General features: G+C 35.3%; 1 long non-coding RNA gene and 2 pseudogenes across 1 annotated transcript; all 3 read left to right on the plus strand.

The window, feature by feature from the left end:
- The first annotated feature begins 4,171 nt into the window (after positions 1-4,171).
- Positions 4,172-5,751, plus strand: LOC149157742 (coatomer subunit alpha-1-like; annotated as a pseudogene).
- Positions 5,752-6,700: 949 nt separating this feature from the next.
- On the plus strand, positions 6,701-9,457 carry LOC149157743 (coatomer subunit alpha-3 pseudogene; annotated as a pseudogene).
- A 6,267-nt stretch (positions 9,458-15,724) lies between these two features.
- LOC149157744 (uncharacterized) lies at positions 15,725-16,146 on the plus strand. Its single transcript, XR_016261946.1, has 3 exons — positions 15,725-15,780; positions 15,902-15,964; positions 16,087-16,146. It is a non-coding gene; the product is annotated as an uncharacterized LOC149157744 (long non-coding RNA).
- Positions 16,147-17,633: the final 1,487 nt, after the last annotated feature.

A 17,633-nucleotide genomic window follows, 5' to 3' on the forward strand; every position in this document is an offset into this window, starting at 1 on the left:
CAATAGATCTCCAATGGAGAGGGGAGTCAAGTTTTGGCCAGGTTGAAGTTGCAACATCTCATTTATTGATTCAGCAGTGATGGTGAAAAGTATAGTCTTGTTAGGGGACATCACTGCTCTTTGGCTAGGGATATAGTTTTCATGGTAGTAATGGACAATTTTTGGGAAAATGTGAACTTCAGGGAATTGGTACTTGGGAAAATTGGACTCCCAAAAACCAATTTTATGAGCATGGTTCATGTATTGGTCTTTGTATCGGCAGTAGAGTTTGAGAGGGGATTCATGGATAGAGGTGTCCTTTATCTGGAAATCCTTGTCTACCAGGGGGAGATGGTATAGGTCTAGATGAGGAGTGGAAATAGGTCTCACATCCATGGAAATTGGGGTAGCCATTCTCAGTTCTTGTGGATTTGAGAATGGGGGAGGTGACTTTCAGTTTTTTAGGGCAATGGTGTTTCAGTCAGAATAAGCTTAAGTCACTTGAGTTTCTTTAATTAATTTTTTACTTTAACTAACAAACTGAGTAAATGGTTCTGAAATTGAGAGGTTTTCCAGTGAATTATGGATTAAATACCTGGAATTAAGTAGAACTAGCTCTGAACAGGGAAACTGGCAACTACAAATGGTTGAAAATGTTCCGAGTAGGCTGGAGAGAAAATTGGGTGCTCTGTGGTGTCTTTATGGTGTAATTGAACGTAGGTTGACAACTTCGACGTTCACAGGTGCATGCATGGAGATTTTCAGTTGAAAAAACGATAAAACAAATGATTTTGGGATTTTTTGGCTTTATGCGCAAAAGTCAATTTTGGTGGGTATGGGTGAACAATGGTCGTTTTTCGTGTAGCGGGGTGAACAGTGATAGTTTTGGTCTGTAGCGGGCGGGTCGTAAGTGGTTTCCATCTCATCGCTTTTGGGCATTCGGTGGTATTGGGGGGAGGCTGCCCGATTCCATACTTTGAGCAACACATAGCCTCGGGGGCCCAACAGAAAACAACTCTTTTCGAGTGGGTAATGTTCAGACGTCGGGGCCCACCCAAAAAGGATAAGGGCTGTCAGATGTGGCGAGGAGTGATCATGCGGTGATCGGGTAGTAGAGTTGCACGGAGGGTAGTGGGGGGGCCCGACAGGTGATTAAATGCGACAATTTTTAGTTAATGAGGGATTAAGGCGGGGTTAAGGTGTCAGGGTCATTAGCGGAGGGTTTAATTGGGTTTTTTGACTAACTTAATCACGGATCGATTAGTTAGTGGATTTGGGTAGAAAATCAATGTTTGTATAATTAAACCTGGGTAGGGTTAATTAATATTGCGGGAGTTAAATATATATGGGAAACGAGTTTTTGTTTGGGATTTAATAAATAAATTAGTAATTAGTAAAGTGAGCGGAAAGGGGCACAATACCCTAAGTATATGATATTTCATGTTTTAATGCTTTTCCGGTAATAACATAAAAACTTAGGATATAGTGTTTTTGTGGGTTTTGATATGAAAATGATTTATGTGGGGGAATAAATACTTTTCCTAGGTAAAAGTAATTTAACCTTAGGAAAAGAGTATTATTAGGGAAAATGAATGAACTGAAGGGGGGAATGAATGTTTATGAGGGGGTTTTAGTACTTTTTGCCTATAAGTCGTTGAGCCGAGGGTACGATCCCTCCAAAAGTTAGAGAAATGCTTTGAGCCTCATTGACTTAGGATTTTTAAGCACTTTGAACTTTATTGTGGGAAATTAGTTAAGTAAAGGTGAAATGAATGAGAGAGGTTTATTAATTGACTTTGATATCGGATTTTAGGAATACTAGTGGTTTCGGAGAAGTACCTATCTACCTACCCATCTGAAGGTCTTCTTTCACTTCTCCCCCCTAAGAGTCAATGGGGTGGGTAAGCCCCAGTTTATCCTGGCTACTTTTTGTTGTTCCCAGCTCCTCTCCTCTCGATGGCGGCGATGGCGGCCCTATGGTCGAGCGATAAATCGATGGTGGCGATGGCGGCCCTTATGGTCGAGCAACTAAAGTTCCTCTCCTTAACAGGGTCCATAGTGACTTAGGATTCTCCATTACATATCCACAATGGCCCAAATCCATTTGGATTTTCTATTTATGGGAAAATGATTCAAATATTTATTAACCTTTCCTGATCTCAAGGTATTAAGTGAACCATAGATTTCCTGGCTGTAGTGCTACATGCTTGATTGCCCATTAATATTTGAAATACATGTTGAAAGATGATAAATGTGCTTTTGTCTAATCAATCATCATACTTATGCAACCTTTCTTCTACTTACCCATCTACTTGACATCCTACCATTTTTACTTCTCTTTATTAGGGTGCACTTGAGCTAGCAAACCCTTATCAAACATTTTTCGTTCTCTTTACAATAGTAAACTTACTAAATCTAACTTTATTACATCCAAGGGCTCAGATTAAACAGTTGAGCTCCTTTTATTTACTCTACCTATCTAATTACTACCAAGATTAAACAATTTGGTCAGATTTTTATTCTCTATGTATATACATGAAACTGAAACATGAAATAGCCAAGTTTAAACATTTTGACTATCATGGATTTTGGCAATGATTACAAACTACACACAATCATTTATTATGCACAAAAGTAAATAGTAGTGGCATTTTGGCTTGCCCACTTTCATGGTCTTTTTCTTTTCTCGGGGTTCATGTTGTTCATGTTTTTTGACCTTTTTATTCTTTTTGTCCTTTGATTATTCTTTTTACATTTTTTAATTTTTTGAATATGGAAAACATTTGCAAAAAGCAAAGGTATGTACATATTACAAGTTTAATCTCAATCATTCAAAATTATGACCCCTATTGGTATAGGAACCTAACAGAACTCAATAAAACAATGAATTAGATTGTTCTACTAGAATGCTCGAATGTTAAAGTGCATAGTGAATTAAAGTGTGTAATTCTCAAACTTTCTTTTGATCCAAAATAATGGTTGAGTCATATGGTTTGTTACTAAGCGAGGGTTGGTTTCAAAAAAGAAATGGATATTTTTTTGATAGAATGGTCACATCTTTGGCTTCCATATAAGGGTAAGACTAATCAAATTAAAATAACAAGGAAGAGGCATATGAAACACACAAAATTTGATTTTGACTCTCCTTTTTGAAAATTTAATGTTGAATGTTCACCTCTTTAGATGAGTGTAATCAATCTAAGATCTTTCACTCAACTTAGCTCGCTATAAATAATTCTATAAACTAGAAATTGCACCAAGAGGTGCAAAGGAATGCTAATAGGAACAATGGAGAATGATTTTGTGATATCTATGTTTTAATTTAGATAAAAATGTTGCTAAAAAATGATGGCATGTGCCTTTTTAGTGATCTTAGCTTGAAGGACCCTACATTTGTTATCAAAAATTTCATACTTCTTGTCAAAAGAGAACCACCTTTTCATTTTTCCTATCCTATTTGTAAGTGTTACACTAGGGGACACCAAATTCAATCCATTTTATTTGGTTATCCCTTAGAAGTGGTGTGGGGTTGAGAAGAGGAAACAAGTTTATTTTGAACAAAATGATTGGTATTAGGACGCTTAGCTTCTATTTTAGAGACAAGCATAAATGTTACTACAAAATAGCAGAAAATAGTTTTAGTTCCTTCCTTAATATGTGAAAATAACACATAAATGATCATAACTTGAAGAGTTTCTTTGAATTCTCTTACCTCAAGTTTCTATGAAGAGGAACTATCAAGCGAAGTGAGGGAACCCAACCTTAAGTTCTCTTAAGAAATGATAATCCCCTAATTGACAAGCCAATCTAGAAAGTCGTCCTGCCCAAATAATAAAGGCCTCTATCTTTTCTTGATTAACCATGATAATTGTTGATGTAGTGATGATATCAAGACATTGTGTCATTCCCTCCACTAAACGACTAAATGAGATTTGTAGTGAGAGCAAGGCCATATATAAAATTTACATAAAGCATTTTCTCCCCATAAAGGAGGCGAATGCCTCAAAACATTCGTTATAAATAAGAATATTAAAGGAGAAATAATAACACATCACTATAATACCACATAAATATGGGGAAAATGGTTTGGATCGTACATGAAATTTCATGTGGGGTTTGGTATAGGGTTTGTACTAGTTCTGTATGCTGATTCAACCCCTTTTATGGTATATAGGCTGGAAGATCATTTGCAATGTCGACCAAATTCGAGTCCCAGAGTAACTGGGTAAAGGGGTTGAGCTTTTATATGAAAAGGCCATGGATCTTGACCAGTCTTCATGGTGGGGTTATTCAGTTATGGCATTATCATATGGGAACATTGATAGATTTGATGAGCATTATGGGTCGGTTAGAGGAGTACATTTTCACAAGGCTCAGCCGTGTTTGTGTCTGTAGGTAAGCGAACTGGGTTGGATATTTATTGCATGTTTTGTGGTCCATGTGAACCTCTTTTTTATGTATTTTAGAGATTGAGCAACACTTTGAAATTGATCACCAAGGTTCAGTTTTCAGTAGTTCCATCAATTGGACGATTGATATGGGTTTCAATGGATACATTTTTATATCCTGGAATGGTGGGTCTCTAACACCTTGGTGACATGGAGAGGGTCTTGAACGCATTGGTGTTGTGTGATTCCCTCATGTATTTTGAAAAAAATTTCATGGATCAACTAGGATATTACCTTTACTTGCTCTGTATTGTAAAATGTATGGAAATTACACATGTCTAGTGGCAAGTTTTGTAGTGGTGTCAATTGGGTCTAGCTTGGGTGGTTGGGAAGAAAATGTTATCTTTCCCTGTTTGTGAGTCAATTGTTGTTTGGAGATCTTCTTCATGAGCTATGATGAATAGAGTCAATTGTTGTTTGGAGTTATGAGGAATATCTTAGTCTCACTACCAGATGGAGGGTGGGGTGAGAAATTACACATAAGGAAAAAGAAGGTTGCAAGGTAATCAAATTGGTATACCTAGTTTAAAACCTTCTGAATGGGCAGGGATTGGTCTAGATGACAAGTCCTTGGTGATTTTGGTAGGCTTAGAAATGCCTCTCATAGTGCAGCCACTTAGCCAAAGGAGAGCTGCAAGAAAAATTCCCACCCTCTCCCATCCAAGGAACAAAGTTATTTTAGAATTGGTAGGTTTAGCGAAGCTTCCAAGTCATGTAGCTTCTTATGTAAACATTGTGCGTGTATATTTCAAACATCTAAAGAGTAGTGTATTCGATTGTAAATGATATTAACTACATGTCATCTCACATAACAGTAAAAAATACAATTACGAAAAGATGTTATAACTCCAATTTACTTGTTAATGTTACAGGGAATGACTTTAAGATCAATATATGGAACTATAATATGCAACACTGCCTATATCCGGAGAGTTAAGTTCCATAATGAGTATCCTTAAATTGTTAGTGCCAATGATGAACAAACAATAAAGATATGGAACTGACAATATTGAACTTGTATCTGACCTTATTGGCGACATTTTTCGTGTAATGTGTGCTTCTTTTCATCCTAAGGAAGATTTGGTCATTTGAAGCCCCTTGGATCATACTGATTGTGTATGGGATATTTGTGCTCCGAGGAGGAAAACCATCTGTTGATGATATTAAGGTTAACACACAAATGAACACAGATATTTTTGTAGAGGGTGATGCTATTTTCAAATATGTTTTGGAATCTCATGACCGTGGAGTGAACTGGGCTACTCCTTTTGATCCCAGCTTGCCATTGATTGTGTCAAGAGCAGATGGTCACCAAGCAGATTGAATGGCATGCAGATTCGATTGCTTAGTGAAGTTATGTCTATTTCATTAGCTATATATATATATATATCTATATCTATATATATGTATTTGTTACTCCTCTTTCTTGAGTAGCATCTCAGTTTGTATATAATTCATTTGTGAAAAGCTAGTTTGTTTTGTTCTCGGATACCAAGGCCTGACAAGTTGGATAATTTAAGAGGGCATGTGAAAAGTTTGTAGATAATTCATTTTTGAAAAGTTAGTTTTGTTCTCAGGTATCAAGGCTTGGGAAGTTGAATACTTTAGGAGGGCATGTGAAAAATTTGTAGATAATTCATTTGTGAAAAGTTAGTATGTTTTGTTCTCAGGTACCAAGCTTGGGAAGTTGGATATTTTAACTTTTAAGAGGGAATGTGAACTATATGTCTTGTGTAATGTTCGATCCACGCCACGACATTATTGTTAAAATTTAGAAGATAAAAGTATCTGAGTTTGAGATGTATCCAAGTATTGTAGAGGTGTCCAAATATTTCTTAGAGACCATCATTGCTTCTGTATTCTTGTAGCACATCTTGATATGAATCTTCTTGCTGTTGGGCATGACTGTGGGATGATTGTTTTCAAGTTAAAAAGAAAAATATCTTCTTTTGTTGTTTATGAGGGCTCCCTATACTGCAAAAATGACCATTTTTTGTTGGCTCATCAATTTGCAACTCAAAAATACTCTAAACTTATATAGATAAGAAGGGCTAGATCCATGAATTGGATCAAGGATGATGATCATTGTTGTTTAGCCCCATGGAGAATGTTGTCCTAATATATTTGGACGCTGATGGTGGGTGATATGAACTTATTCTTGGGCTAGAGGATAGTGTTGGGACTTGGGAGAAGTGATGCAATGCAGGAAGAAAAGACAACGAATTTGAGGATCTGCTGCCTTTTTTGCTTGTATTCAATCGACAGTCACTGGCATGAGTCATAACCAAGTGATAAAAAACCACAGAAATAAGGTGATAAAGAAGTCTAGTCATCTAGTAACTATGGATACAATTTTCTGTGCAGGAACATAAAACCTTCTTCTTGGGCTAGAAGATAGTGTTGGGACAAAAGAGTGGCACAATGTAGGAAGAAAAGACAATGACCTTGGTTTTCAACAGAGGATTGTACTTGGGGACCTCCATATTCCATTTGTTAAATACATTTAGTCAGATGACATGGAAAATGTAGCCTTGATGAGCAAGCATGCAATCATCATTGGAAGCAAGAAGCTTGTACAATGTTCTCCGCATAAGATTATTTGTGTTAAAACTTAAGAGTGGTGCTCGGGGTGACAATTGTGATTTGTTGTCTTCCAAACAGAAACAATGGCCTTATTGGAACACTTGATGTTCAAGTATGTATATTGAAGGTGTCTGAGAATTCTGTCAATTGCCTGAATGAGTTGGAAATAATCGTGTCATACAGACTAATGCATGAGTATATATTCAAGCTGGCTTATGAGCATGATTAAGAACTTATTTGTGGACAGGCAGTGATTTCTTAGCTGCATCTGAAGGGCTTCCTAGAAGCAGCTCTTCACTTTTTCAAAGACGAGAAGGCATGATCTACATTAGCAGTGTAGGGTGAAACTATTCAAATTGATGTTGCTTATGCAAAATAGAGGGATTTTAAGGTCACTGGTATACACTTGGAATTGAGTCCCTTTGGTAAGGTAATGCTGGAATTGTTGAATATTCTTACCAGAGATTAAAGAATTTTTAAAGGCTTTCATTTTGTATCTTTTCATGGACAATATTGATAAGTTTTTGAAGATGTTGGGGATTGCATAAATATAAAATGATGTTATGGGTCAGTTTCACAATGCCCATATGTGAGTGCAACAGTTCATGGGATTACAAAGATTGCTGATATGCTTGCACTTAATTGTCAGGTGGCAATCTTCCCACTCTGCCATCTGGAAAGAAATCATCACTTATTGTGCCTCCTCCATCAATTTGTCGCAATTGTGAATGGATGTTATTGAGGGTTACCAAAGGCCTTTTTGTGGGTGGGCTGGATAATGTTGGGGTTGCAGTCCATGAAGAAGAGGATGAAGGAGCTGCAACCAATTGGGGTTAATACCTTGACACTTCTGGTGGGTTGGATAATGCAGGGGGTACAGTCCATGAGAAGAGGATGAAGGAGATGCTGCCAATAGTGGTTAAGACCTTGATACTTCTGGAGTTGAAAAACAAAATGGCGAGGTTGTAGTGGTCGATGATAGAGAAGTGAGAGGAGACAATGACGATGAGCTAGGATGGGATGTAGAAGATTTGAAGCTCCCAAAAGATGTCTAAGCTGCAAATGTTGTAGGTACAACTCATAATGTCATTAGTTACACCATCACCAAGTATGCCAGTAATTCAAATATGGATACCGAAAATATTTTCTTGTAGGTGAGAATGTAGCTGCTAGTAACATTAATATGGTGATGCAGCTCTCAAGTCAACAACTTGGTATTAAGAATTTCACTCCATTAAAAGTTAAAACCTTTGTTTTTGGATCTTTACATGGGAATCCATACATACCTCCCTACATGTGTTTCTACACTGTGGTCTTCTTAGCAATAGAGGGAGGCTGGAGTGAGACTGCTAGCTCAAATGTTAGAGGTCCATGAGCTTTGGTATTTAAGATTTTTTATTAGATGAGAAATTTAGACTAGCTTACAAAGCCACAACATATGGGAAGTTTAGTGAAGCATTAAGGTTATTTCTTACAATCTTGCACACAATTCCATTTATTGATGTAGATTCCATTTAGGAGGTTGAGAAGGTGAATAAATTGATTGGAATTGCTAAAGAATGTGTTCTGGGTCTTCAAATGGGGGTCAATAGGAAGTTAAGGATCATACTGTCGAACAAAAAGAGCTTGTAGCCTATTTTACTCATTGAAACATTCAAAAAGTCCATTTGAGGTTGGCTTTGCCGAACACCATAGGTGTTTGCTAGGGAAATTCAATACAATTGCTAACTTGGCTTGATAACTATTGGAAAATGAGCCCACTGCAAACCATGCAACAAAGGCCCAACAAGTTTTGTAGGCATGTGGGAGGCAGTTGCAGGATGCTAAAAACACTGAATTATGACTTCATAAATCCTCTTGTTGTTTTTGGAGCAACTTTTACACCTCTATATGGTGGTCAGAAGTATGTGTCCTATCCACATTGTACACCACACTTTATTCCAATCATAAAGGGAAATATATGTGCTATATGTGAGCTTGCAGTTGTGTTTTGGGTCTTTAGATTTAGTTCAAGAGAAAGGAAGTTAAGGATGATATTGTTCAACAGAAAGAGCTTGCATTTTATTTTAGTCATAGCAACCTTCAAAAATTCCATTTTGAGGTTGGCTTTGCTGAATACCATGGGTGTTTGTTATAAGGGATGGAGCTTTAGTACAACAGCTTGATGAATATTGGAAAGTGAACCCCTGCAAACCATTCAACAAAGGTACAACAAGTTCTGCAGGCATGCGAAAGGCAGCTGTAGGATGCCAAAAAACTGAATTATGATTTTGACTTTAGAAAGCCTTTTGTTGGTGGTGCATCAACTTTTACAACTATATACCATGGTTAGTCAGAAGGATGTGTCCTGTCCATATTTTACAACATGCTTTGTTCCAGTCATACAAGGAAATCACTGCCCTATATGTGAGCTTGCCATTGTGGGTTCCGATGCTTCTGGGTGTTGAATGTGCATATTTATTTCAAGAAATTTCATTACCCATGCATATTTCCATATCAACATTGCACTCTCTACCTTTGAGAGCCACGTTGAGAGATATGGCAAGACAATCACTAACAAGTATTCGACAAACTTGAGGGTCTTCTTAAGACACTGGAGGAGGCTATTTATTGATCGCTGAAATGATAGTAGAAGTAAAACTTTCCATGTTTTTTCATTGTTTACAATTTGAAATTTCAGTCTGTGTTTTTGCTTCCCTTTCTCATTCCCAGACAATGAAAAGTGCCAGTAATTTAGCTTTAGGTCTGGAGAATTTTTGATAGAACCCCCTGGGTGTTTATCTTATATTTATCATGCAAGTGTTCTAGTGGTTTGTCTGAGTAGAAACAAGCACTAGGGTCTTCTTATTCAACATCAGAAAGCAATGTAATTGTTTGAATGCTTTTTCATATGTAGGTCCTGTCTGAATCAGAACTGGTCAAATTGCCCCATTGGATTGGGCATGGTATTAAACCAGCCTGTTGACTAGACTGGCACCTAACCAGTACAAACTGACCCTAATTGGTTGGACAAGAGACTTAAATTTTTATGAAATTTCTGAACGAATTTTCTTGTACATGCACAACAGACTTAGGTTTATTCTTTTGATGATGACTATAGATGTAAAGTAAAAATTTGTGAATTTTTCTTAATGCCTGGAAATCACAATCCTCTCTTAATTATGAATCAAAATTTATAACTCTAAAGTTTTTGTGTGTTTGAATGAAAACTATTTTACAAAATGCTTAAAAGAATTGGTTTGCATCTACATAACAATATTCATGTTTATACTTGTATGTTGGCCTTAGGGCTTTAGATTTGGGTTTCTATCTTTGTTTACATGGGTATTCTAAGTTCAAAACATAACCATCACTTTTACACTAGAAAGGATTGGAAATTCTATAGTTAGCTGTTTGTGCTACATGCACTTGAAAAGGTGTCATTTATTTACTGAAACCAAGATATCTTTTAATGCAATTGACTCACAGCAGGAACGAAAGCTATGACACAATTTAGATTTGCATTATTTTTGTATTTACCTGTCTATATGCTGAAAATTTAATAATAAGGTATATTGTATTCACACTGCCTAGGAAACTTACACCATGTGGCTTCATTCCTAATCTCAAACTAAATCTCACAGCCAAATACTGTTTCATCTTAGGAACAAATCATAAGGCCTTTAGGGCTTCAACATCTAGGACTCTTTGGTCTTCTTTTTTCTTTGGAGGCAAGGTCATTTTCTCTTGAAAACTCAACGCATATTATATTAGGATCCAAGGGATCAAACTTGGCGTATAAAGAAAAATCACAACTTTCTACACATGTTTTTATTACCAAACTAGGTGCACAAAACCTTTTTTAAATCCCAAACACTAGTAGTAAAATTGTAGCATTTCATAGTAAGCCTCTAAGTCTTCTGTAGCTGATATCAAAGGAAGAGATTGTTGTAGTAGCAGAAGGAGATATTACCATGGGAAGCAGAAGGTTTCAAGAAACAAAGAACTGATAAAGGGAGTAGGTCGTTTTTCTAGATAAAAAATGCATCACAAAAGGGGTATTTGGGCCCTCAAGGAAAAGAACAGGGGCAGTTTTTCCCAACATGCTAAACAATGTCCTTCATGGCTCCTTTGCTTTGCTTGATGGGGAGGAAGGAATATGATTGATGAGAAATGAACTTGATGAAACAAAAACCTTGGTACAATGAGCATATAACACTGTGAAATTATTGCTCTTGTAGATATTTATGCCCAGAGATCCAATAATTATGACAATATGTATTACCTGTGTCACTTTTCTTTTGTCAGGGTCAAACGATGCCATAAGATGAAATAGATTTGATATCTTCATAATCCAGGTGACAAAAACACAATTGTCATAACTTCACTAAAATCACACAAGTTTCTATGAATACAACTACTGCTGCAGGAGAGGATTCCCTTCTTTGATTTGGTTACAGATGTAGAGGGTTTCACAATTGTGCCAAGGTTGAATTTTGAGCATCATCAGAGAATGTCCTACTCCTCTCCTTTACTTAGTTACATCATTCAATACTCAATACTGCCATATTAATATTCTTATGTCGATATTGTTTCTGTCCTTAGCAAGAAGCTCATCAAGAGATACTCTCCTAGGAGTATAGACGAGAGAAAAATGAGACATAGTTGATGTGCAAAGATCCTTGTAGCAAAAATGTAACTGAGTCATCCATTAAACTGCTGCAACAATGATATAATATACTATGATTGTGCCATATCAGAGAGCAAGGAGAAAGTGTCATAAAGTTGAGTATCAAACCAAGGGTAATGTGAGCTATAAAGAAGATTATACACCAAGTTTGTTGTGCTGAGATCATTCCATATATACAAGAATGCTGAGAGTATACTTACATAAAGTGCAGAGATCAACCGAGATTACTATATATGAATGAAGCTGAGATCAATGTATACAACAACGTAGAAATTATATTATCGAGACTGTACACTAAGGAGACATAGATGAACAAATATTATGCAGATAGAAAGTGTTAGGAGAGGTACACTACACCCCTTTGATGCACAAGAAGTTCAGTTATCAAATGATCAATGAAGGTGGTGTTAAAGCCGCTACCCAGTTCTATATTCTAGCGTCCACCTAAACAATGAATGGGAATATGCCTTTGATGGCAAGGGCTAGATGCTCCCTAGATTTACAAAAGAGGAGGGCACACTAAAGGCCCTGAAGATAGAGTAACACCTATCCCTAAGCATTTATGATATATCACGAGTACCACTGTGTAGAAATAAAGGAATTTATTATGCGAGATGCTGAGGAGGATAATCTGTGTAGATAATACTATCTTAATGAGTAAATCCATAAATTGTCTTCAAATCAAGGCATATGATTGGTGAAGGAGAGGATCATCATCTTGTTGGATAGATAACATCAATAGCTATATCCAAACTTCATAGTTCCCTTTGAATATCGAGAATGCAATCATCTGCAACCTGCTATTAATCCAAGGATTTTATAGCTTCATCTTAAGGTGATCATCTGGCCTTAATTCATGAGGCAACTGATCCATAGTGAGGAAAGATCTTTTGCATTCAGGTGTTTATAACACTATTCTACATAAGATCTGGATATCAAAATCAGGGTCCCCTGCAGATACTTCTTCAAGGCACCTCTGATTTCAAGGTGAGAGTTGCCTCAAAAGAGACTGTTCCACAGTGCCATGAACTTTCTTCATCTTAACTATTCTTCAATGTGGAATCTTTAGGTGTGCTGCATCTCTTATCCAAATTGTTGCAAAAATTTTGTTTATAACTGAAGATCCCTGTAGATTCTTCATAATAGATAATTCTTCAAAGGATAAGTTATTTGACTGTCTTGTTCACAACTTCATTTGTGAACAAGACTGCAATACTGTCATAATTTTGCAGAAGCTTCTACACCTTGTAAAAAGTTCATGAATGATGTTGAGCTGTATATGATGAGTTGTTATACCTAGAGTAGTGCCACATGTAAGGTATCCAAAAAAAACTTTACTGCACAAGATAGCTTCAGGTCTTTTAGGAGAACCATTTTTTTTCTTGAGAGATCCAAGATCTGAGTTTACTGAGGTGATTTCAGCAGAATCTCAGTTCTGCTAATAAAATACTCTGATCAAAAGCTTTCACGCTTTCACTTCTTGAAGGTACAACATGATAGAGGAAAACAAAATGTCCTTCATGGCTCCTTTGCTTTGCTTGATGGGGAGGAAGGAATATGATTGATGAGAAATGAACGTGCTCAAACAAAAACCTTGGTACAATGAGCCTATTCCACTGTGAAATTATTGCTCTTGTAGATATTTATGCCTAGAGATCCAATAATTATGACAATATGTATTACATGTGTCACTTTTCTTTCGTCAGGGTCAAACAATTCCATAAGATGAAATAGATCTGATATCTTCATAATCTAGGTGACAAAAACACAGTTGTCATAACTTCACTAAAATCACACAAGTTTCTAGAGAATTAAAGATCTTAAGAAAAAATGACTAAGTGGCTATTTTGCAACAACTTTCTGTGACAATTGGTATCATGCTGGCATATCTGTTTGGGTTGTTCCTTGGTTGGAGGGCTCTAGCCATTGCAGGTAAGTTCCATTTTTGGTTGTGTTGGATGTTGGAGATTACTTTTACTTGAATGAAGGGAAGGTTTCTTGTTAATAGATATGAATTTGCAATTGAAGGGCCAGTTTAGATGAATGTTATAAACTGCTTTAAGCAGTGATTGGCCGTCCTCACTCAACTGTGCTTCCCAGATGTTATTATGCCTCTCATTTGCCCAAGTTTCTCAACAATCTTTGCATTCTAATTGATAACTATTTAAAATCATATTTCCTCTATGTTTTTTTCTCTCTATCTGATCTTCTTTCCAAGTGGGAACCTTGCTTTTATCCCAGAGTCTACTCTTTCCATGTTGATTAGATTTGAGGCTTTGGAGAAATGTTTATTTGCCCATTGTTTTGTGTTTGTGCAGGTGTAGTTCCTTGTGCTCTTTTGGTTCTGGGGTTATTTTTTATCCCGGAATCTCCAAGATGGCTGGTAAGTTTTTGATAATGAACTTTATGTTTGTCAATTGACTGAGTTGGTGTTAACCATGTTAAACCTGTCACCATATGTCATGTTGTGTGAAATATTAATATCAAATTTAATGTTCTTATGAGTGCAGGCTAAAATTGGTAATGAAGATTTTGAAGCCTCATTGCAAGCTCTTAGAGGTAGTTAGGTTGATGTTACCCTAGAAGCTGTTGAAATCAGGGTAACATTTCAGAACAACTGCATTTTTATCATTTTCCATGTCAAATTCATATCTGTTTCTATTGTACCCTTCTTGACTGATTTCTTATCAGTCACATGTAGTTGCTGAGTCATGGATATCCGATACTGTTCCAATGGAGTTTTATCTTGTTTTTTTTTTTTTTTTTTTTGTTTTGTTTTGTTTTGTTGTTGTTGTTGTTTTTTTTGTTTTTTGTTTTTGTTGTTTTGTTGTTTTTGTTTTGTTTTGTTGTTTTGTTTTGTTTTGTTTGTTTTGTTTGTTTTTGATTTTTTGTTTTTGTTTTATTTTTGTTTTTTGCAGTATAAATGTTTTGCATACAAAGTTCCAAAAATGTATATGCATTTCCCATCAAGGTCATATTTGTCACTAATTTGAATATTTTTGCCTTTCAAAGTGTAATGGAGACAGGAAATAAACAACCCAGAATAAAGTTTTCCGAGATCTTTGAACGAAAATATGAAGTGCCTCTCATTGTAAGTCATAAGTTTGCATAGTTAGGAATATGATAGACTTACATGATTTTTTTGAGTGCAAGCTTCTACGATTCATAATGTTTGTAAGTCATATGTTTGCATAGTTAGGAATATGATAGACTTATATGATTTTTTTGAGTGCAAGCTTTTGCAATTCATAATGTTTATAAAAATATTTTTTTTGTTTTTTGTTTTTGTTTTTGTTTTTTGTTTTTTGTTTTTGTTTTTGTTTTTTGTTTTGTTTTTGTTTTTGTTTTGTTTTTTGTTTTGTTTTTTTGTTTTGTTTTGTTTTGTTTTTTTGTTTTGTTTTTTTGTTTTTGTTTTTGTTTTTGTCTTTTTTTGTTTTGTTTTTTGTTTTGTTTTGTTTTTTTTTTGATAAATCACATAGATATTTTTTTGGTTGACGCATTTTGAATCACACAATGTGGTTCATCATCATAACTAAGATGATTTTGTGTGTGGTGGTGAATTTGCATAAACTAGTTGCTATTTTATTTCTTACTTGGCAAGAATATGATTACAAAAGTAAAGTATCCTTGTGTTGTATTTATTATATGCAGATTGGCATTGGGCTACTTCTTTTACAATAGTTGAGTGGAATCAATGGTATTATGTTTTACAACAGTTCCATTTTTAAGTCTGCTGGTGAGTTTACCGTCAACTTCCTGTTAGAAAGTATGGTACTTGTGATCTAGATTCATATTGTTCTATTGGTAAAAACATGAAGTAATTGCAAAATATATATTGGCATCATGGACTTCTAATTTGGATGGGAGTTGAACACAAGGAATCCTTTTTGTAGCTTTATAGCCTTTCATAATTAGAGGGTTTTAATTTTTAACTGAGGACTCAGATCATTCATGTGATCTTTATGGCCCTTCTATTGATTTTAATTCTTATTGTCTATCACACGCTTGCCTAAGAAAATCTGTATTGATTTCAATGTTTTATCATTTAAAACAGGAATTTCATCTGGTAATGTTGCAACCCTTGGACTTGGTGTTGTTCAGGTTGCTTTCTGATCCTGGGGCCCTACTAATTGCAATGCATGCTAGGAATGTTTCACTATAATAAAAGGTTTATTGTTCCTCATCTTAATCATGTGAAAGTTGTTGGACTGTTTATGTATAGGTTGTTATGACTGCTGTCAGTGCTGTGTTGATTGACAAAGCTGGTAGACGTCTCCTTCTTATGGTGAGTAAACAACCTATTTAGAAGAGGATCTTTTAACTCAGTCAATTCAAATTTTTTAGATATGACATGACGAGTGCTATTCAGTTTAAAGATCTCACATAAATTTTTAATGATTTCAATAGATCTCCTCTGCAGGGATGGTTGTTTGTCTTTTCCTGGTTGGCCTTGCCTTTTATTTAAAAGTAATCAAACTCTCATGATGCTATCTCTCTGTTACTAGTATGATGAATAGAATCATAATAGATTCTCATCAACTTATTAGAAAATGGTCTTTGACATACGTTAGATTCTATAATAATATTTGGAAGATTGAAATGATAAAGATGAGTTCTTGGTGTATCCTGGCATCATCTAGAGCCACCTAGCGAGAGAGTCACATCTTGTAACATTCACCAGTATTTTGGTGGTCACAAGTTTGTTGGTAAGCTCCACATTCAGTTGGTAAATAACTTATTGAAATTTACAATATTAGATTGATGTCTTTGTTATGTTGAAGTTTTGTATAATTCCATTTGTGTTTTCTTTGTACAGGTTTACATTGTCTCTTTCTCCCTCAGGATTGGGGTTGTCCCCTAGGTATACTAATATAAGATTTTGAATTATTTTTCTAGAGATATAATCCACCTCCCTTTGCACCTTTTGAGGCAATTTCTAGTTTTAGTAAGTTAAAAATACGATTTGCATGATTATAGTTTTTATAAAGATTATAGATCATGTGTGAGATTTTTTTTGTTTTGTTTTTTTTTTAAATCAATGGCTATAAATGTAGTTTTCAGGATTTCCATAACTCTTCACATAATTCTTTAAAGTGTGCTAGCTCAATGGAAGAGTGTCTGCCTTACAAGCAGGAGGTTGGCGGTTGTAATTATTTAAAGTGTGCTAGCTGAATGGAAGAGCGCCTGCCTTACAAGTAGGAGGTTGGTGGTTCGATTCCACTGTGCACTAACATGAATTAATCAACGGTTTTGTAGTTTATTTTTAATTAAATATTTTTTATATCGATTTATTTCAATGGTGAGATATTTCTGGATTCATTGTTTTATATTGTCTCTAGAGAGAAATGTGATCTTTAAATAAAAATTTTATTGTCTCTAGAGAGACAACAACTAGTATTAAAGACATATTGTCTCTAATCTAAGTGTTGTCTCTAGAGAGACAAAAATGAAATTGTCTCAAGAGAGACATAAATGAAATTGTCTCCTAAGAGACAATAATGCTTGTGTTATATATTGTCTTTATAGAGACAATTTTTTAAGACAATAATCTTTAAGACAATAATTTTTGAGACACCCGCTTAAAGACAATATTTAAGACAATACACAAGTTTTTTTTTTTTTTTTTGTCTCAAGTTAAGACAATTTATCCAAAAATTGTGTTAAAAGCCCCCTTATGAGTTACAATCTAGAATTGAAAAGAAAAAGGAAAAAAAAGGAAAAAAGAAGATGCCTCAATTTGAGATTCTTTTTCATACATCATTGACATGCGTTTTTCTTTAATTCATGCTTCTCATTATTTCTATTTTTAGCCTTTCCTTTACTTTGAAAAATTAGCATGTTGTATTAAATATAAACAAATACAAATTAATTTACTCTATAATTCAAATACAATTAGAAAGATAGATAACACATAGAAGAAAACTACAAAAAATCATAACTTATCTTGTAGTCAC

Source organism: Pinus tabuliformis, chromosome 5_2 (genome assembly GCF_031772625.1).
Source record: "Pinus tabuliformis cultivar Carrire ecotype Pingquan chromosome 5_2, CPIR1, whole genome shotgun sequence".
In the NCBI taxonomy this organism is placed as follows: domain Eukaryota; kingdom Viridiplantae; phylum Streptophyta; class Pinopsida; order Pinales; family Pinaceae; genus Pinus; species Pinus tabuliformis.